We start from the raw sequence: 27,741 nt of genomic DNA on the forward strand, positions 1-27,741 counted from the left end.
CCTGAAAACAAACATGGCACTAACATTGCAATAAAACGTAAGTGTGTTCAAATAGAAGTGACCAATTTCTTTTTGATACATACACTAGTAAAACATGTTCATGACGTTTCTTTGCTTCAAATTATCACGATTAGTCCAATTTCACAATTACGGTAATAAATCCAATTTCTAAAAGGATGATATGCACAATTTCCTCAGTCATAACATTTCACAAAGATAAAGAAATATTATATGCGAATGCTTAATGATTCCTGCAAAACAATCCTCAATAAAAAATTCATCAATCGATCCTGCAGATAAAAACACCCTTACAATTCTTCTTCTTTCCTACATCATGCTTGAAGAATTAACATTAGATAAAACCAATAAAAATAATTTGAGCATGATTTCAACAATGTAAAAACTCAATCATAATGAAATTCGATTTATAATTAAGGTTAGTTAAGGTGAGCTGTTATGCTTTTATTCAATTGTTTTTGTCTCATGTTTTATGATTTTTATTTTTATTTTTATTTTTTCTTGCTTCGACAGGTGTGTAAGTGAATCATCACAACAACTTTTTCTCAATTTTCTCTAGTCCTTAAATGAATTTCACATCAATTTTTATGACAATTTTTCATGGCAATTTTTTAAAAAATGATAAAACATACAATCTAAAAATTAATGAAATATTTACAAAAATGAAAAGTAAAATAGATGTACATAAAATAAAAACATAACAAGAAAAACATATGTACAAACTAAAATATATATACAAACAAACATAACAAAAATGATAACAAAACCCATATCATAAATGTACAAATGTTATAAAAAACACTTCATTAAAAAAAATGTAACAAAACATTAAAACATAACATATAAGATTCTAAAAAAACACAACGTAAAAAAATAAAACATAACAAAAAACAACGTAATAAAAAAAACAAAATTTGCCATGTTTAAAACATCTCCATATGTGGAAGAAAAAGTCAAACGTGTAGAAAAACCTTGAAGAGTTTTGAAAATGAAAGGTGGTTTTGACTACGCAATGTTTGAAGAATGGAGAGGGGTTGTTGGAGTGGTTCCTACAACTTCTTACGTAGCCCATCAAAACATAAATCTAGAACATCCAACTCTAAAGGATAATTTACTACCTTCTGGTTTGATTCTCTTTTCCAAAAGAATTGTACAAACTGTATGGTTAAATAATTTGGCAAGGTGTTAATCCGTGATTCCTTAAAATACATTGCACTACGGCCTGATGTAGGAGACGCATTGTCCAGTTCAGACTTCAGACCATGTTTCAGTCCTTCATGCAAATGGTTGACCTCATGATAAATGTGACATTTTAACGAGTACACCAACTTTGTCTCCAAATGTTTCCTCGCCACATTCAGCACATTGAATCTTTCTTGTAAGCTCGATCACAAATAAATACTTCATAGGTTATGTTCGCATTATCATATAGGTAATATAGGTGTTGTACTTGTTGGAAACTCTCTCAGATGACAAATCACAGTTTAGGCCACTTAGAATGAAGAAAGAAAGGTATACGCAGGTTCATCTTGACCAACCCGCGTATACACGCAGGTTCATTGAACAAAAGGTGCATATGCATACACACGCACTTTCACGAAAGGAAAGGCACGTACATGTTGGAAAACTAAATTTTGGTCCATGGTATTTGATCCATGGTATTTCCGTATTGATCCATGGTATTTGATCTGAAGTTTTGACCCCACATATTCGATCCATGGTATTGGTTCTAAGTGGTTTTGGTCCATGGTATTGAGTAAGGCCTAGGACTATAAAAGGAGGAGAAGAACATTAGGCAAATGCACTTACAAATTTCATATCTAATGAAGAGCAAGATCTAGATTACAGGTTATTGGGTTATGGTGCATAGCTGGATCTGAATCAAGGATGAACCTGAGTGCTTGATGAAGAATAAGTTCTATTGATGGGTCAAGATCTTAAGGCTTGAAGAGAAGTATCTTTGTGTGGTTTTGATATTTTATCTTAATAATTGGCGCATGTCATAATCTATAAATATGATGATCTGGGTATATCTGATGTCTGAATAATTGTAAAGGTTAAACCATCATTTACAGATCTGTACGTAGGTTCCTTATAGCAAAGGCACGTATACACGCAGGTTCGGCATTTCAAAAGTGTGTATACGTAGGTTTGCCTTGATACAAGTGCGTATGCACGCAGGTTTGTCACATTGAAGTAGCGTACACCTCATAAAATATGCTTTAGCTACTTCTGATTACTGTTGTAGTGTTCTCGGTTCTGGCTTGGGTTCTGGTTACTGTTACTGTATTCTAATTACAACATTAAGAGAAGTGATTGTTTGATTCATTTTTTGGTTGGTGCAAAGGAGATTGGTTGATACAGATATATTTGATGTTTGATTGATATTATTGATGGATCTAGTCTGAAAATTTATGAAACGTGGACCCTCGAAGAAAAGAGAAGGTTGTAGCCTTCTATAGGTCAGCGCCTGTGTACTAGTACATCAGCTAGTACAAGAGCTAGGGTGTTGTAGCTCCCTTCTAGGAGAAGATGGAGAATGAGAGAAGGTTGTAGCCTTCTACAAGTAGAAGACCGCGTACTGGTATAAGACTTCGCCAGTACAAAATATTGTAAAAAGAAGTTTCTTATTAAAAGAAAGATAGAGACGATTGCAGCAAGTGGTTTTCACCGACATTGGGTTTCCACCTTATACGTTGTGTTCATGTGTGTGACTGTTTGTTCTGTTTTTACTACTCCTAGTTACTGTTTATATGGTTCTGATGCACAGATTAAAGATCAACTTATGAAGAATTAAATAAATTATAAGTTTACAGGGTATACACTAGTTGCCTTTTATACAGTTGCGTATACATGCAAGTTTCATTAACTGAAGTAGCATATATGAATTAGAATATGGAAATGAAATATTATTGACTTGCTAATATTGATTCACCCACCCCTCTCAGTATTATTTCCAACAATTGGAATCAAAGCAGGTTCTTCAGAAGAAGCTTGATCGCTTGAAGGAATATCTATCATCATGAGTCACTACGAAAGAAGGCGATCCATTAGACCACTAATATTTGATGGGAGAAACTTTGTCTATTGGAAGGTAATAACCACAGCCTATATTCAATCTCTTGGAATAGATGTTTGGGAAATTTTGGAAGGACGATATACATTTCCATCAGCAATTCCTACAGATACGTCAGGTAAAAAGTAGTATGAAACAAATGCCAAGGCTGTCAATACATTATTGGGGAGTCTATCGCAATCAGAATTTGTCAAGTTTATGCAGCTCAAAACCACCAAAGAAATATGGGACAATATCTTTCTAAACTATGAAGGAGACGATCAAGTAAAACGTGCAAAACTACAATCTCTGAGAATTCAATAAGAAACTCTCAAAATGCACAATGATGAAAGTATAGATAATTACTTCTTTCATGAGATTGTTAATCGCATGAAAAACTTGGGTGAAGAGATAAAAGAAGTTACTGTAGTTGAAAAGTTTTTAAGATCCTTATCTTCTAAGTTTGAATCAAAAGTTTCTACCATAGAGGAAAAGCAGAATCTTCAGAGTATTACTATAACACAGCTACATAGAATCCTAACTCCTTTCAAAATGAGAAAAGGGGGTCCATCAGATATGAGAGAAATCGTATTCAAAGCTTCAGGAAGAGAAGAACTCAATGAATCAGGACATATTTCAGAAGGAGAGTAAGAGGCAAACTTTGTTAAGAACCTTCAACGAGGTTCTGGAAGATTCAAAGGTAAGCTACCTTTCAAATGCTTTGCTTGTGGAAGAGTCAGTAATTATGCAACCAAATGTCCTCGTAAAGATAAGCTTGATAAAGGTAAGGAATCAACAAAATGGAATAGAAAATAGAATGTATGTAAGAAGAGCTATTGTACACATGAAAATAGTGATGGTTTATCAAATAGTGATGAAGATGAACATGGTAATGACTATAGACTTCTGATGGCTTTTGAAGATGATGATTTCTTGGATGCTTTAGATGAAGATGGTATTTATGAAGAAATTTCTAAACTTAAAATTTGTTTAGAAGAAAAGAATATGATTATAGATACTCTGACATTCCAACTTGTTGAAAGGGAAAAACACAATGAAAAATTAGAATGTGAAATTGTGGGTCTAAGAAAAGATATTGAGAAAACAAAAGCTCTCAATCTCATATTTGCTAAAGGATCAGAAACTTTAGATGAAATTATCAAAGTGCATTGTTCTCCTCTGATAAAGATAGGTCTTGGCTATACTGAAGAAGCATCTCAAGCACAGAAGTCATCAACCTCTGAAAGCTATCTTGATGCAGCAAGAAGAAGTGAACAATTTGATAATCGTCACCAAAGGCATAAAGCAGATCACCAGGTAAATCGGGTTCAATCTACTTCAAGGATGAACAGAAGCTACAACCAACCTCAGGTAAATCATACTCAATTTGCTTCAAGAATGAATCACCAGGTCAGTAGGTTCGATAATCGCAGGAATTTCTTTAATGGATAATGTTTTTCATGTCATAACTTTGGACACAAAGCTTCTCAATGTGTTTCTTACAAGACCATCATGACTAGAGAAGCACGAAATCAAAGGAATGTGACTGGAATCATGAAATAGACCTACAATAACTTTTCTGCTCTTGAAAATGAAATAGAATGCTCTATCTGTAAAAACTTTGGTCATGAAGATTCTATATGCAGGAGTAAATTTCGGCAAACATCTCAGAAGGAAAAAACTTCATTAGGTCCCAAAACATGGAGAAAGAAAGAACCACAAACAGAAAGATGTGGTATAGCCTTGTATGCAGAAGGACAAGAAAATCAGTGGTACATCGACATTGGATGCTCAAAACACATGACAGGTGATAAAGAAAAACTTCAGTCATATAATGACTTAGAAAAGGAAAAGAAGGTTTCATTTGGAAATGACACTCCTGCAGTCCTTAAAGGTAAAGGCTTTGTTCTCTTAAAAGAAAAGTTTAAAGCTGGGAATGTTATGTATGTTGATGGTCTAAAGAATAATCTATTGAGTGTTAGTCAAATGTGTGATCAACGAAATGAAGTAGTATTTCGATCAAATGGATGTGTTGTTTGTGAGCTTGATACAAGGGAAACAGTGATCAAAGGTGTAAGAACTCCAAACAACTTTTACATTCTCAAGGGAGGACAATGACAGTGCTATCTAAGAAAAAATGATGAACACTAGCTATGGCACAGAAGACTGAGGCATATAAGCTTCCCTCAATTAAGAAAAGCATGCAGATACTAGTCGGTTCGTGATCTTCTGGATATTCGCATTCCAGAAAATACAATATGCAAATCATGTCAATTTGGTAAGCAAACCAGACCACATTTTGCTGAAGAGGAAGGATCAGCTAGTAAGCCTCTTGAACTTGTTCATACTGATTTATGTGGACCATCAAGGAAAAAGTCACCCTGTGGAGAAGAATATTTTATATTGTTCATTGACGATTTTTCAAGAATGTGTTGGATAGGACTTCTAAAGCATAAAGATGAAGCATTTGAAAAGTTCAAAGCTTTCAAAGCTTTAGTTGAAAATGAATCAGATCGCAAAATCAAATGTCTCAGATCTGATCGAGGAGGAGAATTTACCTCAGATGAATTTTTCGATTTTTGTGAAGAACATGGAATAAAAAGGGAATTCTCCACTGCAAGGACACCTCAACAAAATGGAGTGGTAGAAACGATGAACAGAACTATTCAACAAATTGCTTGGGCTATGCTAGATGAGTTTGGAACTCTTGCAACCTTCTGGGGTGAAGCTGCATTTGCTGCCATCACTATTCTCAACAAAACAAACATTCGGGTAAACAACACTCAAAATCCTCATGAACTTTGGTATGGTAAGACTCCTACTATAAAATAATTCAAAGTTTTTGGAAGCAAATGCTACATCAAAAGGACTGATGAAAACCTTGGAAAGTTTGAACCTAGAGCAGATGAAGGCATTCTCCTTGGTTACTCTTCCCGAAGTAAAGGATATAAGTGTTATAATAAAAGACTTGGGAAAATTGTTGAAAGTATTGATGTTGTGATTGATGAAGTAGGAAAAAATCCAAAGCAGGTAAAAACTGAAGATTATGAAGAAGATGAGGATTATCCTTCCACATCAAATCAGACTAATTCTGAAGAAGAAACCAATGAAGCACCAGAAGAACAGATAATGGTAGAAGAAAAGACTCCATCTAGGTATGTCCAGAAAAATCATCCAGAGACTCAAATTTTGGGACAGAAAGAGGCAGGTGTGCAGACAAGAAGAACTATTACAGAATCCTCAAGCTATCTTGCATTGCTTTCCTCCATCGAACCTCAAAATGTAAATGAAGCATGCAAAGATGAATGTTGGGTCAAGGCCATGAATGAAGAGCTTGAGCAGATTGAAAAGAATAATACTTGGGAATTAGTTCCTAGACCTCATGATAAGAATATCATAGGAACCAAATGGATATTCAAAAACAAGCTGAATGAAAATGGAGAAGTTATTAGAAACAAGGCCAAACTTGTTTGTAAAGGGTATGCTCAACAAGAAGGTATAGAGTTTGAAGAAACTTTTGCACTTGTTGCAAGAATTGAAGCCATAAGAATGTTTCTTGCTCTTTCTAGTTTTCAAAAATTCAAAGTATACCAAATGGATGTAAAATCTGCTTTTCTTAATGGGGACTTAGAAGAAGAAGTATATATTGAGCAACCAGATGGATTCATCCTTGGAAATGATCCAAAACTTGTATGCAGACTCAGAAAGGCTCTCTATGGTCTAAAAAAAGCTCCAAGGGCATGGTATTACCGTCTTGACAAATATCTCCATCAACAAGGTTTCTCAAAAGGATCAGTTGATAGCAATCTATATATAAATATTGACAATAATAAATTGCTAATACTTGTTGTGTATGTTGATGATATCATTTTTGGTAGCAATGAAGAAGCCATGAGTCAAAACTTTGCTTTGGTAATGCAGAAAGAATTTGAAATGTCCCTGCTTGGTGAGCTCACATATTTTCTTGGTCTACAAGTTCAACAAAAGAAAGATGGTATTTTTCTGTCACAAACCAAGTATCTCAAGCAGATCTTAAAAAAATATGGCATGGAAAATTCTAAGCCAGTATTTACCCCCATGGTAACAGGATGAAGTCTCAGCTCAAATGATGAATCAACAACAGTTCATCAACCAACCTACAGATCCATGATTGGTAGTTTTCTGTATCTAAAAGGTACCCGACTAGACATCATGCACGTAGTAGGAATAGTTGGAAGATTCCAAGCAAATCCAAAGGAATCACATCTTCAGTCAGTCAAAAGGATCTTCAAATATCTTCAAGGAACTCAGAATTTTGGTTTATGGTATCCTAGGGATACAGATCTTACACTTCATGCATATACAGATGCAGATTGGGCAGGAAGCGTGGATGACAGAAAAAGCACTAGTGGTGGTGCATTTTATATGGGTTCCAGATTAGTGTCTTGGTTCAGCAAGAAACAAAGTTCCATTGCTTTATCTACAGCTGAAGCAGAATATGTGGCTGCTACATCTTTCTGCACACAACTCCTTTGGATGATGCAAACATTGCAAGACATTCAGATCACATGTACTCCACCCATCTCCATTCTATGTGATAATACAAGTGCAATCAGTATTTCAGAGAATCCAGTCATGCATTCCAAGACCAAGCACATGCGCATCAAATATAATTTTCTACATGAACACGTGCTTGAACAAAAGGTCAAATTGGAGTATGTTCCCTCCAAAGAACATGTTGCTGATATATTCACCAAACCACTGCCTAGAGAGACATTTAAATATATCAAATAGAAGTTGGGAGTAGTTGATGCATCATATTGCTGTTAAAACTTATCTATTTCAGAGAAAAGTGAGTGTACGCGAGTTTCATGAAGCGTATCCGCATACATACGCCGGTTTCTGTGGATACAGTCGCGTATATGTTGGTTTGAAGAAAAACAGTGGGCCAGACTCAGGATGAAAAGAGTTTGATATGAGTCTGACAGTGATCATCTGGCACAGGTTCAAGGGGAGAATATACTTATAGTAATGCATTGTTGGCATTATCTTAGAAGGTCTTGGTACAAATTCACAGTCGTTTTTGATTCAGGTGGAACAGGTTCAGGGGAGATCATGGTTGCTGGTCTAGATGCTGATTGTTAGATGTTGCTGATGATAGTTGCTGATGACTATCATGGTCTTATTTCAGATGTTTGGTCTCTATTTTATATGTCATATTTTGTTACCCCACTATGCATGGGATGGATGATGTAATTTTCTTGTTTGACATGTATAATCAATTGGTATATCCCCACTTGGTTGGGAGATGGATGTATGTATGAGTCTTTGGTGATAGGAAGGTCTTTGGTGATGTATGTATAGAGTCATGTTATCTTTTTGCAGACCTTGCTTATGCTCAGGGGGAGCATGGACTCGATCATAGGAGCTCAATCAGCACTTCAACATATCAGAGATTTCAACAGGTACTCAGGGGGAGCATGACCCTTTGCCCTTGATGACAAAGGGGGAGAGTGATTGGTGTTGTTGCCATCAAGTCCAAAGGGGGAGATTGTTGGCATTATGATACAGGTAATACAGGTGTTGTACTTGATGGCAACTCTCTCAGATGACAAATCACAGTTCAGGCCACATAGAATGAAGAAAGAAAGGTATACATAGGTTCATCTTGACCAACCCGTGTATACACGCAGGTTCATTGAACAAAAGGCACGTATGTGTACACATGCACTTTCATGGAAGGAAAGGCACGTACATGTTGGAAAACTAAATTTTGGTCTGTGGTATTTGATCCATGGTATTTCGGTATTGATCCATGGTATTTGATCCAAAGTGTTGACCCTAGGTATTTGGTCCATGGTATTGGTTCTAAGTGGTTTTGGTCCATGGTATTGAGTAAGGCCTAGGACTATAAAAGGAGGAGAAGAACATTAGGCAAAGGCACTTACGAATTGCATATCTAATGAAGAGCAAGATCTAGATTATAGGTTATTGGGTTATGGTGCATAGCTGGATCTGAATCAAGGATGAACTTGAGCACTTGAGGAAGAATAAGTTCTATTGATGGGTCAAGATCTTAAGGCTTGAAGAGAAGTATCTTTGTGTGGTTTTGATATTTTATCTTAATAATTGGTGCATGTCATAATCTGTAAATATGATGATCTGGGTATATCTGATGTCTGAATAATTGTAAAGGTTAAACCATCATTTACAGATCTGTACGCAAGTTCCTTATAGAAAAGGCACGTATACACGCAGGTTCAGAATTTCAAAAGTGCATATACACAGGTTTAACTTGATACAAGTGCGTATGCACACAGGTTTGTCACATTGAAGTAGCGTACACCTCATAAAATATGCTTTAACGACTTCTGATTACTGTTGCAGTGTTCTGGGTTTTGGCTTGGGTTCTGGTTACTGCTACTGTATTCTGGTTACAACATTCAGAGAAGTGATTTTTTAATTCATTTTTTGGTTGGTGCAAAGGAGATTGGTTGATACAGATATATTTGACGTTTGATTGATATTATTGATGGATCTAGTCTAAAAATTTATGAAACGTGGTCCCTGGAAGAAAAGAGAAGGTTGTAACCTTCTGCAGGTAGAAGCATGCATACTGGTATAAGACTGCACCAGTACAAAATATTGTAAAAAGAAGTTTCTTAATAAAAGAAGGATAGAGTTTATTGCAGCAGGTGGTTTTCACCCACATTGGGTTTCCACCTTATATCTTGTGTTCATGTGTGTGATTGTCTGTTCTGCTTTTACTGCTCTTGGTTTCTGTTTATATGGTTCTGATGCACAGATTAAAGATCAACTTATGAAGAATTAACTAAATTATAAGTTTACAGGGTATACATTAGTTTCCTTATATATAGTTGTGTATACATGCATGTTTCATTAACTGAAGTAGCGCATATGAATTAGAATATGGAAATGCAATATTATTGACTTGCTAATATTGATTCATCCCCCCTCTCAGTATTATTTCCAACAGGTTCACTTGAATCTGGGGACTTGAGAGATTGTGACAGTGTATAGATAAGTTGGTTCCAACATTCCTTTGCATCCTATTGCATAAATAGACCATTATGTTGCTAGGAAAATTGAGGATACTTCTTTCTCAGCATCATCCAAAATTGCCTAGGAGTGATAGCTCGAGTGCTTCTATCCATCTCACCAAATAAATCCCTAGTAGCCATAGTTAAAAAATGAGATGAAGGATCTAAATCATTGCTCCTCCGAGAATATGTGTACTTTTGTAACGCTAACTTCAACTCTGGAACCCAATGTAAACATTGTACAGTTGAATTCATGTAGCGTGTATTGCCCAAATTGAATAAACCAGCTATGTGGCCCATAGATGAAGCATGTTCTTCTTTAAAAAAACGTTTTTATGCCCATGACTGTGTTTGTTACATGATTGGGCAACCACTTCATCTAACATTCCACATTTGTAATCCCCATATGCAGAAAACTGCTTCCTGCGAAATGAATGCACTCAAAAAGAAAATTGTGTTCGAGCTATGATAACGAGAATGAAATCCCTACTTTCTCTCTTGGCAGACCTTGATCACCCGGCTAACTGATCCCACACCTAATCTAAAACACCACTAAAACTTACCGATCAAATGTGAGTATAACCAATCTCAATAGATGACCCCAACACTACCCTACAATCATCAGAACTCCAAACTAAATTCCAACATTTCTTGGGAGGCTTTAACTACTAAACACTAAGTGTAAATGTGTGAGGATTTGTAGTAGTTGAAAATACCACAAATCACAACAACCAGATTTGTTTTTAGCTGAAATTATTTTACCATCATTGCCGAGATTCGACTTTGTGGCCAAAACAGACTTCACGTTGAATCCTCTGAGTGTTATCTTGGTGGATCTACCTGCTATAGATCTAGTAAACCGATCTGATCCTTTCATGGCTACAACTAAAGCAGTTATCTATTTGTGCATTAAATTGAAAAATCGTTTCTTTATGCAATCTACAAAATAAGGATCCAAAGAACCTAGAAAATATCTCAAATGGTTATGAATTTGAGAAAATTTCTCGTGGGTAATACAATTGACCCTATTATGAAGAAAACCCATGTTTTATAGTTTTTGAATTCACTTCCAATTGGTCCTAAGAGACGTTTTAAAATGACTAGTAAAAACTGTTACATATTTGGCCTATGTTCTGGTGACAAAATCAATTTCTTGTAGAACGACTGCTAGATCTCGAGATTTGGAGATATAAAGGAAGAAAGGAGTCTATAAATAAATAAATAAATGAACCATATGATACAGCTCGGCCACAAAAAGGTTCTTGGACATTGGACCAACACCAGCATGGGCATTTCGTGTTGTTCTAGTTTGTTGCATTGATTGTTCTATAGGAAAGGTTCTTTGAGGTATTGCTTGGACAATCGCAATAAATATTCCCATTAGCTAAGCCTCTATTGGGCTTCCCCGAGGTAGATATTCCAGAAGATGAAGGAGAGGGTGAAATATATTTCATGATAAAATTGGCAGTTTTAAAGGAGTTGCCACCACAATTTCAGGTAAATCCATAGTCGAAGAACTCAAAAGGAGTAGAACCTTATTGGACAGAGTAGGAAGATAGATCATTTAAGTTCAACAAATCTCCAACACAATCTAATCAAATTCTTTCCAAAAATATAGATCTTATAACCAAGTGAATTATGTTAATCATTAGATGATGGCAGCGCGATGTGAATCGTTATTGCGACACATCAATGAGAATCATTGAGTGTATGAAAGGATTGTTGTTGTAATCAGATCGGGAGAGAAATCTTTTGATTTCTCAACAAATCCTTCATTTAAACAACATTTCAAGAGGTAAATAATTGTGATGTTATGCTGATTGCTTATAGCGTTGCACGTTTTTCGAAGATAAATGCAGCAAATCAGATCAAATTCAAAGCAAGTTTTTTTTTTAATATGATGAATTTTGAATTTCTATTCTAAGCTAATCCATTTAATTTTTTTTTACAGGTCGCACAAGAACCTAAATTGCCAATTTTTTTGGAAAAAAGAATTGATAATTTTATTTAAAAATTTATAGTTCCCTTATTCAAAAACATTTTTTTTAATATATATATATATATATCTATATCTATATATATATATATATATATATATATATATATATATATATATATATATATATATATATATATATATATATATATATATATATATATATATTAATGAAAATCTAACATGATTTTATTATTATTGAAAATGAAAACATGATTTTATTTTTATTTTTTTATTAAAAATACCTTTTTCAAATTATTAAAATGCAAGAAAATAAATATGATCTAAAAATTTTAAATTATAAATAAAATGAAATCAAGCTTGATTTTATTTCCCTATTTTATCCTACTTGAAAGAATTTTTTTTGTTTTTGTTTTTTTAAGTATATGATTGTTTCCAATGTATCCATTTACAGATTAGACTTTCTAGAATGTTCATATCCAAATTCTCAAAATGTACCTGATTGTGCATGAGGACATGAAAAATCATTTTAAACTTTAGATTTGTCTTAAAGATCTCTTGAAGAATGGATGCATGTCATGGTGCAATCTTGTTTCGATACCATTTCTCACTGTAGTCCTTGTGTTCCAAATAATGTTTAATCTGCATTCTAGATCCTTTGTCCATAAATGGTTAGTATCGAAAAAAAGAAAAAAAGAGAAAAAGAAAAAAAAATATTATATATATATATATATATATATATATATATATATATATATATATTAAAAATGATATGCAGCTAAATGATTTATGCATCTACATGCTTTAATCATGGATATAGGAAAAAAATTTGAAAAATGAACTTTAGACTAAAAGCTAGTTCCTATGAACACTTCCCCAGAAACAGCACCAAAATGTTGAGGAAAATTGATTACCTATCATTTAATTGTCAACCTGGGGATTTCATAAAACTTGCGAAGCACGCGTGCACTGTATATGCTAGAAATTAACTTCTAATTTAGATCAATCTAACTATGAAACCAAATAACGACAAACCAAATTCACCTATTTTAATTCAAAAATCAATTCGAAAGAAATTATAGTATAGTGGATGGAATTGAAATCTTAATCTACCACACTTACAGGAATTGAAAAGCACGCCACTATTTCAGAAATTAAATTTCATGAAATGAGATCTAGTCTAAGGGATCATGTGTGCATTATCAAATCATGATCCTATGAAATGAATTATAAAAACCACATGAAATGAAATGAAATAAAAAACATTCAATATTAATATCTCACATAGGAAAAGATATGAAAGCAAATAAAAGAAATCACTCTTAACCTGTCACACAGGAAAAGATATGAAAGAAATAAATCTTAACCTATGAAAGCAATAAATCGTAATCTATGAAAAACAATAAATCTCACACATTGTAGGTGGCCAATCCAAAAGCATGAGAGATGGCAAGTTGAGAGGCTCCCAGTGCAAGAATTACCAATCAAGGTGAACATCACTCATGAGCATGGTGCTAAATCTAAATTCCATCTAAAACATGAGTAATCTTAACTTTCCACCTAAGTATCTCCAACTTTACACATGCCTTTGAAAGGAGGAGGCTCTCATATTTATACAAAAAAATAAGAAGCTGTCTCATTAATGGAGGTCCACTATTCTCTCCTTAGATCCATAGAAAATTTCATAGAGTTACAATTCAAATAGGTAATGATGAGACACATAATCTCATAGAGTTACAACTCAAATAGGTAATGATGAGACACATATCCTCTTTTACCTTTATCCAAATCTCCTTCCATATCTTGAAGGGAATACGAATTTGAGCATTGGAGGCCACATAAGGGTGCCTTAGAAGCTTCCAAATGACCTACACATGTCATGAAACTCAAGCCACTTTTAAGTATTAGAAAGTATATGTCATTAGCTTTTGGAAAACACAAATGGAACCAATATAATTATGAAAATTAAGGCTAATGAAAGGTTATATGGTCATGGAGTTGCGACATGTGAGTGAAATGGTGGCAGTAAAGGTGAAAGTGGATGATATTTTGAATACATTTTGGAGGCTCTACATACCCCCCAATTGATGTTATTGCATGTCTGCATGCAATTTACTGCATTGCTTAATCATCGTTTTCTTTTGAATGAGCTTGGCTTATATCAATTGTCCTTAAACTTTTCATTTGACAATTTCATCTATTTTTGCAAAGTATTCCTTGTCATACATTGAATTGGAACACATTTGGTTGGTTCTTGTGGGACAACCAAATTTTAACTGGTATTGGTTGATGTGTTACAATACCTTGTTTCTTTTTGTTGCAGCAAGATTTATTGAACATATTTCAAAATGCATATTTGATTCAACCATATAATATGCTTATCATTTAGTCTTTATTCCAAATCACATAACTTTTGAACCATAATGCAATCATAATGTTTAGGACAAGTATGTTAGGATGAAATGAAGTGAAATGGAATGAAGTGATATGAAGAGTGATCATAAATGGATGTCCCTACCCCCCAACTAAAGTTGTTCACTGTTTTTTTTTTAATGAGAAAGGAAATATGGTGAAGTATTTTCCAAAAATTATAATTCTAGTATTTAAGGAGTTCTATGATTAAAAGATGGAAAATAACATACCTCTACTTACCTAGGAAGTGGGCAAAATGTGCATATGTAGAGAAGTTGTAGCTACGGCTGGATCATGGAATAGAATGTATAATTCCATCTGCTTCTTGGTTGCATAAATGGTGGATGAGGTGGTGAAAGTGGATTCTTTATTTGTGCTGCTAAATCTGCTGTATCCGCTACAAAATGCTGAAATGATATAGTCTTCACCTACTACAAATCCCGATGGTATAATTCTAGTCATGTGAATAAACGTGTTTTTGTCGAGCATGAAGAGAGGTCATTGGATTACCAGCTATTAATGAATGACGTTAACCAATGCAAGGAAAACTCACCATTAATGTCAATGAGCACCAAGTTACCTAAGCACATCTTGCAAAGTGAGAATAGATAAGCTGATGTTGACCCACTTGCAAGATCCAATGATCAAGGGACATTGATGTATTCCCATGATTTTCAGCGAGAGAACTTATCATTGATGCATACAAGCATCAAGGTACTAATAAGGACTCGAGCATTGAACCTAGATAATGTGTTGATGTTGATAGGCCAATACTTGTTAGAAGGGAGGCATTAATGAATCCCCCATCATCTAACGCGAGTATCGAATAATGATTTTGGAAGGACTATGAATGGAAAATTTGCATCAAGAGGGATTTATTTAATGGAAAGGAAAATGACAAGAGGGTAAACAAGTGAACGAAAGAAAAATGAAAAATCATCATGTCAGCGAGCTGAATGTATTTATTACTGGGTTAATGAATGGAAATTATGGAAAATGTGAATGGAAAATATAAATGGAAACATGCAACTCTTGCAAGGAAAATGGTGACGACGATGTTTAGAAAAAAATGCTTGAATAGCTTTTGAGTTTGGAGAGCAAAAATGATGGCATTTATGAATGAAAAAAATGGATTTAATTGGTTCATGTTTCATGAAATTGGTCATAGAAAACCAATCATGCATAATTGGATTCCTTCAATTCTTCGATTGTCCTAGAACCTGAAAAAACATGGCATTAACATTGCAATAAAACGTAAGTGTGTTTAAAGAGAAGTGATCAATTTCTTTTTGATACATACGCTAGTAAAACAGGTTCATGACGTGTCTTTGCTTCAAATTATCATGGTTAATCTAATTTTACAATTGCGACAATAAATCCAATTTCTAAAAGGATGATATGCACAATTTCCTCGGTCATAGCATTTCATAAAGATAAATAAATATTATTTGCGAATGCTTAATGATTCCTGGAAAACAATCCTCAATAAAAAAATTCATCAATCGATCCTGCAAATAAAGTGCCCTTATAGTTCTTATTCTTTCCTACATCATGCTTGAAGACATAAAATTAGATAAAAAAATAACAATTTTTTGAGCATGATTTCGACAATGTAAAAACTCAATCTTAATGAAATTTGATTTGAAATTAAGTTTAGTTAAGGTGAGAAATTGCGCTTTTATTCAATTGTTTTTGTCTTGTGTTTTATGATTTTTTATTTTTATTTTTTGTTTCTTGCTTCGACGGGTGTGTAAGTGAACCATCACAACAACGTTTTCTCAATTTTCTCTAGTCATTAAATGAATTTCACGTCAATTTTTATGACAATTTTCCATGACAATTTTCTTAAAAAATAATAAAACATACAGTCTAAAACTTAATGAAATATTTACAAAACTAAAAAGTAAAATAGATGTACATACAAGAAAAACATAACAAGAAAAACAGATGTACAAACTAAAATATATGTACAAAAAAACAGAACAAAAATCATAATTAAACCTATAACATAAATGTACAAATGTTATAAAAACACTTCATTAAAAAAAACGTAACAAATCATAACAAAACATTAAAACATAACATATAAAATTCTAAAAAAACATAGTAAAAAACAACGTAATAAAAAAACAAAATTTGCCATGTATAAAATGTTTCCATATGTGAAAAAATGAGTCGAACGTGTAGAAAAACATTGAAGCGTTTTGAAAATGAAACGTGGTTTTAACTATACAATGTTTGAAGAATGGAGATGCATTTTTGGAGTGGTTCCTTCAACTTCTTACGTAGCCAATCAGAACATAAATCTAGAACATCCAACTCTAAGGATAATTTACTGCCTTCTAGTTTGATTCTCTTTTCCAAAAGAGTTGTACAAACTGTATGGTTAAATAATTTGGCAAGGTGTTAATGTGTGATTCCTTGAAATAAACTGCACTGCGGCCTAATGTGGGAGACACCTTCTCTAGTTCAGACTTCAGACCATGTTTCAGTCGTTCATGCAAATGGTTGACCTCATGAAAAATGTGATATTTTAACGAGTACACCAACTCTGTCTCCAAACTTTCCTCGCCACTTTTAGCACATCGAATCTTTCTTGTAAGCTCGATCACAAATAAAGACTTCATAGATTCACTTGAATTTAGGGACTTGAGAGATTGTAAGAGTGTATAGATAAGTTGGGTCCAACATTCCTCTGCATACTTTTGCATAAATAGACCATTATGTTGTTACGAAAACTGAGGATACTTCTTTCTCAGCGTCATCCAAAATTTCATAGGAGCGACAACTTGAGTGCTTCTATCTAGCTCACCAAATAAATCCCTAGTAGCCACAGTTAAAAAATGAGATGAAGGATCTAAATCACTATTCCTCCCACACTATGTGTACTTCTATAACGCTAACTTCAACTCTGGAACCGAATGTAAACATTGTACAGTTGAATTCATATAGCATGTATTGTCCAAATTGAATAAAACAACTATGTGGCCCATAGATGCAACTTGTTCTTCTTAAAAAAAACGTTTTTATGTCCACGACTGCGTTCGCTACATGATTGGGCAGCCACTTCATTTGACATTCCACATTTAGAATCCCCATATGCAACAAACTACTTCCTGCGAAATGAATGCACTCAAAAGAAAATTGCATTAGAGCTGCGGTAACGAGAATGAAATCCCTACTTTCTCTCTTCGCACACCTCGATCACTCGGCTAACTAATCCCACGCCTAATCTAAAACGCCACTAAAACTTACAGATCAAATGTGGGTATAGCAAATCTCAATGCATGACCCCAACACTGCGCTACCATCAGCAAAACTCCAAACTAAATGCCAATATTGATGGAGTGGCTTTAACTAGGAAACCCTGAATGTAATTGCATGAGGGTTTGTAGGTAGTTGAAACTACCACAAATCACAACAACGAGATTTGTTTTTAGCTGAGATTCTTTTACTGTCATTGTCGGGATTTGACTTTGTGGCCAAAACAAACTTCATGTTCAAGCCTCTAAGTGTTATCGTGATGGACCCACCTCCTATAGATCAATTAAATCGATTTGATCCTTTCAGGGCCACAAATAAAGTAGTTACCTATGTGTGCATTAAATTGAAAAACCGTTTTTTTTACACAATCTCCAAAATAAGGCTCCAAATAACCCTAAAAATATCTCAAATGGTTACGAATTTGAGAATATTGCTCATGGGTAATACAACTGGCCCTATTCTAAATAAAACCCATGTTTTAGTGTTTTTAAATTCGCTTCCAATTGGTCATAAAATGCATTTTAAAATGACTAGTCAAAACTATTACGTATTTTTCCTCTATTCCGGTAACAAAATCAATTTCTTCTAGAATGACTACTAGATTTGGAGATTTAGAGATCCAAAGGAAGAAAAGATTCTGTAAATAAATAAATAAATGAACCATAGCATAGAGCTCGTCCACAAGAAGGTTCTTGGACATTGGCCCAGCACCAGCATGGGTGTTTCGTGTTGTTCTAGTTTGTTCCATTGATTGTTCTGCAGGAAATGTTCTTTGCAGTATTGCTTGGAAAGTCGCAATAAATATTCCCATTAACTAAGCATCTATTGGAATTCCTCGAGGTAGATATTCGAGAACACGGAGGAGAGGGTGAAATAGATTTCATGATAAAATTGGCGGTTTCAAAGCGGTTGCCAATACAATTTCAGGTAAATCCATAGTTGAAGAACTCAAAGGGAGAAAATAATTATTGGACAAAGTAGGAAGAAAAATCGTTTAAGTGCAACAAATCTCCAGCACAATATGCTTAAATTCTTTCCCAAAAATATGGATCTTATAACCAAGTGAATTCTGTTAATCATTAGATGATGGCAGCACGACATGAATTGTTACTGTGGCACATCAATGAGAATCGTTGAGTGTATGAAAGGATTGTTGTTGTAATAAGATCATGACAGAAATATTTTGATTGCTCAACAAATCCTTCATTTAAACAACATTTCATGAGGTAAGTAATTGTGATGTTACGCTGATTGCTTATAACGCTACCCATTTTTCCAAGATAAATGCAGCAAATCAGATCAAATTCAAAGCAAGATTTTTTTTATACGATGAATTTTGAATTTCTATTCTAACCTAATGCATTTAATTGTTTTTTACAGGTTGCACGAGAACCTAAATTGTCAATTTTTTTGGAGAAAAGAATTCATATTTTTATTTAAAAATTTACATTTCCCTTACTCAGAAACATATTTTTTTTAATATATATATATATATATATATATATATATATATATATATATTTAAATATATATATATATATATATATATATATATATATATAATGGAAATCTAACATTTTTTTTATTATTGAAAATCAAAACATGATTTTTATTTTTTTATTTTTATTAAAAATATTTTTTCAGAATTATTAAAATGCAAGAAAATAAATACAATCTAAAAATTCTAAATTCTAAATAAAAATGCAATCAAGCTTGATTTTATTTCCCTATTCTATCATTCTTGAAATATATATATATATATATATATATATGAATGTTTTCAATGGAGCCAATTACAGATTAGACTTTCTAGAATGTTCATATCCAATTTGCAAAATGTACATGATTATGCATGAGCACATGAAAAATAATTTTAACCTTTAGATTTGCCACAAAAATCTCTTCAAGAATGGATATATGGCGTGGCGCAATCGCATTTCGATACCATTCCTCTTTGTAGTCCTTGTGCTCCAAAAATTGTTTAATCTGCATTCTAGATCCTTTGTCAATGAATGGTTAGTATCGGAATATATATATATATATATATATATATATATATATATATATATCTAAATGATTTATGCATCTATATGCTTTAATCATGCATCTAGGAAAAAAAAAATTGAAAAATGAACTCTAGGTTGAAACCTAGTTCCTATGCACACTTCCCCGGTGTTGACGGTGCTAGACCCGCCAACATGTCAAGGGGATCTCCCCAGTAAGAAGTCCCAATTAGACCTCCGACTTTTTGGTGTAGGATTCCTAGCAGTGGGTCATAAGGTAATGCCTTGATCGCGATGTCGCACAGAGGAAAGTAAGATAACTCTGTCAATAGCAAGGGTGTGACCACTGCAGTGAGTCAGGGAAGGTGCATGAGAGGTTCTAACACAAGTGGGTTGAGATGAGTGTGCCCCTTGAAAACCTGTATCTGTACTTAGCTGGGAAGGGAACACACGAGCAAAGATGCATCACACACTAGAAAGCAGATTAGTCGGCAATCCAAAGTGATGGTTAAACCAACAGCACATCTACAACAAGATTCATACACAAATATGAAAGTTAAACAACATACATCACTAAAGCAACTGGAACAATCCAACTACAATAACAACATATGCATGAAAATGTGTTGGCTCTTATTATAGAAATAAGTGTAAGTTCCAATCATACAATACATCCATGTAAACCTGCTAGCCCCTATAGTGGAACATTACAGCCACATTCGCCTGCTCCTCCAAAGAGATGAACTAGCTCCATGCTATGGAGAAGCCAAGGTGTGTTACAATATTGTCCAAGATCTTTCCAAGATAGTCTTATTAGAAGCTTAGCTAACCAAAAGCCTATACAATGAGTTATGAGGGACTATTTATAACAAAGGGTGGGATGAGCCTTGACATTCCCCTTTGTGACCATTCAACTACCCTCATGACCCTTCACCTACTCTATGACTGTTACATCCACTATTGACACTTGACTTACACTTGACATGAGTCAACATTACAATGCACATGTACACATGTGAACAATGGCTTGAGCAAGCCAAACTAGACGTCACTCTGATGTAGACAACTATAGAAGTCCACCTGCTCGACATCCTCATGCTGATCAACAATAACATATTGATGCCAAGATATGTAGTCCTTGATAGTGTTAATGTGTTCTGTTTTGACATCTGTCTGAAACCTGAACCTTGTCTCCATAACATCCGGGTAGACTGCTCGGGCTCCTTTGTCCAACTTGTCTAAAAGCATGCGCATCATTGTCTTCAATGTGGCCGGACTAGTGACATAATTACGCATGATGTTTGCCCTCATAGGCAGTTTTGGGCTGGTGGCAATGTGCATCAACTTGTCGAAGTACGAGTCAAGATCTTATCGGACCTACTTCTTAGTCTTCTCCTGGGTGAGAGTACCAAGTGATGGGGACAAATGTGCATGCACCACAACATCCATGCTCTTGAATACTCATGCATGGGAAGCTTGTATGCTAGTGATGAGTTGCAGGAGGTCCTCATAGTTCTGGATCTGACTCTGGATACATGCTTGTAGATCGATCGCATCGGCCCTCATCATCTTTGGCAAGTGAAGCGGGGCTCCCTTGTACTTCATCATCCATGTTTGCATGTTATCAACATCATCATGTATGTTCGTTAAGATGCATGCTCTTCGTGCACATCACTACTACCATCCGTTGAGATGGACGACTGCTTGGTGCACGGTACCAAACTTGGAGTACAATGCTCACATAGCTGTGTCAAGGGATAATATGTCATCTAGTATTGCCTTCTTTAGTTCAGCTCGGGCAGACATTGTCACTAAGTCTCCCCCTTGTTTTCCCACCTGTAGTTCCTTCACCATTCACTCATTCTCAGCTATAAGAAAATGAAAACTTGAGCTAGTGGCTTCGGCATACACTCTGGTTGCATCGACCAAAGAAGCGGGATGCTTGTGCACATCAGTCACAATCACTTGTTCTTAAACTTGCGCAGGGGATGTTTGGTCCTCTGGAGTCGGTATTGTGTGAGACTGCACAACTCTGTGATGATATTCGTCAAAGGAGATGATGTGCATCTCTGCTTTATGAGTCATGAGGAACCATTTATAGAAAAGGGTGGGGGTGACCCTTGACATTCCCCTTTGTGACCATTCATCTACCCTCATGACACTTCACCTAGTCTATGACTATTACATCCAATATTGACGCTTGAATTACACTTAACATGACTCAACATTATAATGCACATGTACCCATGTGAACAATGGCTTGAGCAAGCCAAACTAGACATCGCTCTGAAGTAGAAAACTATAGAAGTCCAACTGCTCGACATCCTCACGCTGATCAATAGTAACATATTGATGCCAAGATTTGTAGTCCTTGATAGTGTCTGTGTTCTTTACTGTGATATCTTTCTAAAACCTAAACCTTGCCTCCATAACATCCGGGTACATTGCTCGAGCTCATCTGTGCAACGTGTTTGAAAGCATGCGCATCATTTTCTTCAATGTGGCTAGACCAGCGACATACTTGAGCATGATGTCTCCACTGATAGGTAAGTCTAGGAAGCTGGAAATACACATCAACTCGTCAACGTATGAGTCAAGCTCCTGTCGGACCTACTTCTTGGTCTTCACCTGGGTGAGAGTCCCAAGTGATGGGATCGAATGTGTGCGCACCACAACATCCATGCTCTTGAATACTCATGCATGGGAAGCTTGTATGCTAGCGATGAGTTGGATGAGGTCCTCATAGTTATAGATTTGACTCTAGATATGTGCTTGTAGCTCGACCGTATTGGCCCTCATCATCTTTGGCAAGTGAAGCAGGGCTCGCTTGTACTTCATCGTTTATGTTTGCATGTGTTAGGCCCCTATAATACTAGTGATTCCTTCATTACTATTGTCATTGTATCCTTTATTGTTATTATTTTGCCCCTATTATCCCCATATTGTTATTAGTATGCCCCATAGAAACCCACTATTGTTATTTTTGTGCCCTTATGTTATTACTGTTATGTAGGCTTGATTATATTGTTACCCATTAGACTACTATATATAGAAGGGAGGTTTAGTCATTTGTATCATCTAAGAATTATTCATTTGTTTAATGTAAAGGAGGTTCCCCCCTCGAAGAGGCTTATTTCTAAGGAATTGATCTATCTTTTCTATCTTTTTGTGAGTTGGTTTCATAACATTTGGTATCAGAGCTTTGGATTCTAGGATTTCGTTGCTCCAAATAGGTCATCGTGAAATTTTCGCTATAAATTTTTTTCTGCAACATTTCAGAAGCTAAAAAAAAAATAGTTTGATCTGAAATATTTCTGAACTTCAGGTCCGAATTTTAGAGCTTGTCTCACTATATTTGCAGAGATATGATATGAGGAAGTTAGGGTTTTTGCAGACTCCTGAATTATATTCCAAACATGTGACCTAGGGAAAATCGTCATAACTTATGTTTTGAGCATCAGATTAAACTTTCATAAGAATTTTCATAAAGATGATGGCCTTTAGTTTTATGTGTATCAGTTTCAGGTACCAAGGTTTAAGCAGTGACACGTGGCATGTCATACAAGTTTGCTCTACTAAACTAGTATATAATCAGGTCACTGTGGGAGATTTGGCATAACTCTTCATTGGAGAATCCAATCTTGATTAGACTTGTGGGGTTAGAAAGAGGACCCAAGTGGCTACTGCAAATGAGATTTCAGATATTCTAGATCCATAGTTACAGAGATACAACAGATTCAATATTGATCTCTTACAAAGTGAAAAAAAGGTGTGTAGTTTTTTTTTAAATTTTGCATAAGATTAGTTTGAAAAATTAGTTTGTAGGAATTCAAAGGGAATAGTTAAGAATTATTCACATTAATTAATGCCCCGAAGAAAGAAAATGGAAACACCTAGTAAGAAACCTGAAATCTCTAGCATGATTTGTGAAGAAGAAAAAGAAATGCAACATGATATATGAAAATTACAAGACCAAGTACAACAAATTTCACTCTCACTAAACATAAATGAAGCCAAGATGAATGGCGTGGAAGCTAATATGAATGGCATGCAAGTTAAGGTGAATGGCATGGAAGCTAAGATGGATGGCATGGAAGCTAAGATGAATGGCATGGACACTAAGATGGAAGCTAAGGTGAATGGCATGGACGATAAGATGGAAGAATTGAAGATACATTTGAATAAGTTGCTACAAGAAATGGTCACTAATGGTGAAGGAAACTCATGATGAGAACAAAAGAAATGTTAATCATGATTTCATAGACTCAAATGTTGGATTGAAGATCCACCATGTTCCAAAAATCGATATGAGGAAATTTGATGGTAAGAATCCCGGAACATGGATACTACAGATGGAGAAATTTTTTGATCTCCATAATGTGTAAAACACACAAAAGGTACGTATTGCAACTTTATATTTGGAACCAAATCAGTTTGTATGGTATCAATGGCTTTTCTCTCGTAAACAAATTGTCACTTGGGAAATTTTTACAAAAGAAATGATAGCACATTATGAGGATACAAAAAGAAACACCTTTTTTAGCCAATTGATAAATCTCAAACAAAAGGTTTCAATGATGGAACACATTGAGGACTTTGAAAAATTGAACATAAGGGTAAAATATATTCCACAGGAGAATAGGATTGATGTGTTCATAGGGACTCTAAAGGATAATATCCAACATGAGGCTCGCCTTTGGGAACCTGATTCATTGGAGAAGGCATTCAGGTTAGCAAGAAAAATGGAAAGAAAAATTATGGCAACCAGGAAGCCTACCACTCACAACTATAAGGATGGAACTGTTGTTGCCCCTAGCCTTCAACAATCTACAAGGTTGACACCACAACAATTGGAAGAAAAAAGAGCAAAAGGGATTTGTTATAGTTGTGCTAACAAAAACACTAAAAGTCATAAGTGTGCTGAGAAGAGATTATTCTACATAGATTGTGAAGAGGAGGAAGAAAAAGAACAAGAAATGTCAAAAGAAGAGGATATACTCCAGGAACAAACCCTAGATAAAGAAGAAATGAATCCGACCATATCTTGTAATGCATTGGTTGGAATTACCACTCCCCAAACTATGAATATAGAAGGACATATCAAGAAGAAAAAGGTAAGAGTGTTGATTGATTCGGGAAATACCCATAATTTTATTCATTGTAAGATAGCAAAGGAATTGAATTACTTCCTATATGCAGCACCAGAGTGTCAAGTGATGGTTGCAAGTGGAGAAACCATAAATTTCTCTGGAAAGTGTCATAATATCAAGCTATCCATGGGAGAATATGTATTGAATAGCCCAATGCTTGCCATTCCAATGGGTGGTGCTGATGTTGTATTAGGAGTCCAATGGCTACAATCCTTGGGTACAATAGCTTTTAATTTTCAAGAACTTTTCATGAAATTTTGTGTGGAAGGAAAGAAGTTAAATTAAGGGGTATTGTAGGGAAACCAGGAAAGATAATCAGATCTAATGGTATGAAAAAGCTTCTAAAGAAGGAACAATGAGGTGTAATTACACAATTATGTTCGCTAGAGGTTCCCACATCGAAATCATCTATTTCTCTAGATCTCCAAAAAGTCTTGGACAATCATTCCAAGGTATTTGAGACTCCCAAAGGTCTCCCACCTATTCATGATCATGATCATTCTATTCATTTGATTCCAAGAAGTGTTCCTCCAAACATCAGGCCGTACAGATAACCCTATGCCCAAAAGAGTGAAATTGAACGTATGGTTGCAGAAATGCTAGAGGTTGGTATAATTCAACCTAGTCAAGGTTCTTTCTCTGCTCCAGTAGTATTGGTGCACAAGAAGGATGGATCATGGCACATGTGTCTGGATTATAGGGAGCTCAACAAGCTCACTATTAAAGATAAATTTCTGATTCCTGTCATTGATGAATTATTGTATGAATTGCATGGATCAATTTACTTCACCAAGTTGGATCTTCGTTCAGGATATCATCAAATCAGAGTGAAGACTAAAGACATTCTAAAAACAACATTTAGAACTCATGAGGGTCATTATGAATTTCTGGTCATGCCTTTTGGCCTTACCAATGCACCTTCTACATTTCAAGGTTTGATGAGTTCCATTTTCAAACCCTTAGAAAATTTGTGTTAGTATTTTTTGGTGATATACTAATCTACAACAAGTCTTGGAAGGATCATGTTGAACATGTTGACAGGGTGCTCAAACTATTGGAGGAGAAACAATTATATGAAAAAAGCTCCAAATGTTTCTTTGGAGTACAAGAGGTGGAATATATGGGTCATATTGTATCTCATGAAGGTTTTAAGGTAGACCCTAGCAAAATTAAATCCATTAAGGAATGGAAAATCCCCACATCCATAAAGCATCTGCGACGATTTTTCGGGTTGACAGGGTATTATCGCAAGTTTGTTAAGAATTATGGGAGAATAGTAACACCTATAACAACATTATTGAAGAAAGATGCATTTTCATGGACTCCAAAAGCAACAAACACCTTCAAACATCTTAAAGAGGCAATGTGCCAAGCACCAGTCTTAGCTATGCCGGACTTCACAAAAACTTTTATTGTGGAATGCGATGCTACAAGAAATGGAATTGGTGCTATTTTAATGCAAGATGAAAGACCCATTGCTTTTGAAAGTCATCCAATCAAGGGAAAGTATTTACACAAATCTATTTATGAGAAGGAAATGTTGGGAATACTACATGCACTTAAGAAATGGCGACCCTACCTAATGGGAAGACACTTCAAGGTAAAAACGGATCATGATAGTCCTAAATACTTTTTAGAAAAAAGATTATCCTCTTAAGAGCAACAAAAATGGGTCAAAAATATGTTGGGTTATGACTTTGAAATCATCTACAAAAAAGGGAAGAAAATTGTTGTGGCAGATCTACTCTCAAGAAAGGATGAGGATGTGGAAGCATTGTTGTGCACTGTTTCTATTATCCAACTAGATTGGATAAATGAAGCAAGGGAGGAATGGAAGAATGACGAAGAAGTGTGGGCACTCATTCGAAAGTTACAACAAGATCCTAGTACATCTGATACATTTAGCTGGAAAAATGATTTGTTATGGTACAAATATCGCTTATACCTATATAAGAATTCCCAACTCAAACAAAAGATTTTTAGGGAATTGCACACTTCTCCCTTAGGAGGGCACTCATTGTTTTTAAAAACTTACCACAAGGTTAACAAGGAATTTTTTGGGATGGCCTTAAATCGGATATTCAAAAGTTTGTGGAAGAATGTTTGGTTTGCCAACAAAATAAACTTGAAACAATTAAGACCCGAGGTCTATTACAACCTTTATCCATTCCAAGCCAACGTTGGGAGGAGGTTTCAATGTATTTTATCATAGGTTTACTCAACTCCGAAGGAAAGAGTGTCACAATGGTGGTAGTTGACATACTTACCAAGTATGCACACTTTTGTGCATTATCACATCCATTTAAAGTGGGTACAGTTTCTACTGCATTTATGGAAACAATTCAAAAGCTACATGGAAACCCAAAGGTTACTGTAAGTGATAGAGATCCCATCTTCATTGGAAATTTTTGGACATAATTATTTTCTTGTCTCGGTACTCAGTTAGTTCATAGCTCATCTTATCATCCTCAATCTGATTGGAAAACTGAGATAATAAATAAATTTTTGTAAGGATATCTTCGTTGCTTTGTATCTGATAAGTAGACACAATGGGTCAAATGGTTGCCTTAGGCTAAATGGTGGTATAACACTTCCTTCCATACTGCAGCAAAAATGACCCCATTTATGGCACTTTATGGATATCATCCACCATCCATCACATCATATTTAAGAGAAAATTATAAAGTTCAAGCAATGGAACATCACATCGAGCATCAACAACAAGTTCTCCAACTCTTAAAGGATAACCTCACGTTGGTGCAGAATAGAATGAAACAATAGGCAAATCAACATTGCAGCGAAAGAAGTTTTGATGTAGGTGACTGGGTATTCCTACGACTAC

General features: G+C 35.0%; 2 pseudogenes; both read right to left on the reverse strand.

The window, feature by feature from the left end:
• Positions 1-1,067: 1,067 nt before the first annotated feature.
• LOC149197124 (ubiquitin carboxyl-terminal hydrolase 6 pseudogene) lies at positions 1,068-10,413 on the reverse strand (annotated as a pseudogene).
• Positions 10,414-16,705: 6,292 nt separating this feature from the next.
• The window catches only part of LOC149197125 (ubiquitin carboxyl-terminal hydrolase 6 pseudogene), a 51,066-nt pseudogene continuing 40,030 nt past the window's right edge, over positions 16,706-27,741 (reverse strand).

The sequence above is a fragment of the Pinus tabuliformis genome, chromosome 2_2 (assembly GCF_031772625.1).
Source record: "Pinus tabuliformis cultivar Carrire ecotype Pingquan chromosome 2_2, CPIR1, whole genome shotgun sequence".
NCBI lineage: Eukaryota > Viridiplantae > Streptophyta > Pinopsida > Pinales > Pinaceae > Pinus > Pinus tabuliformis.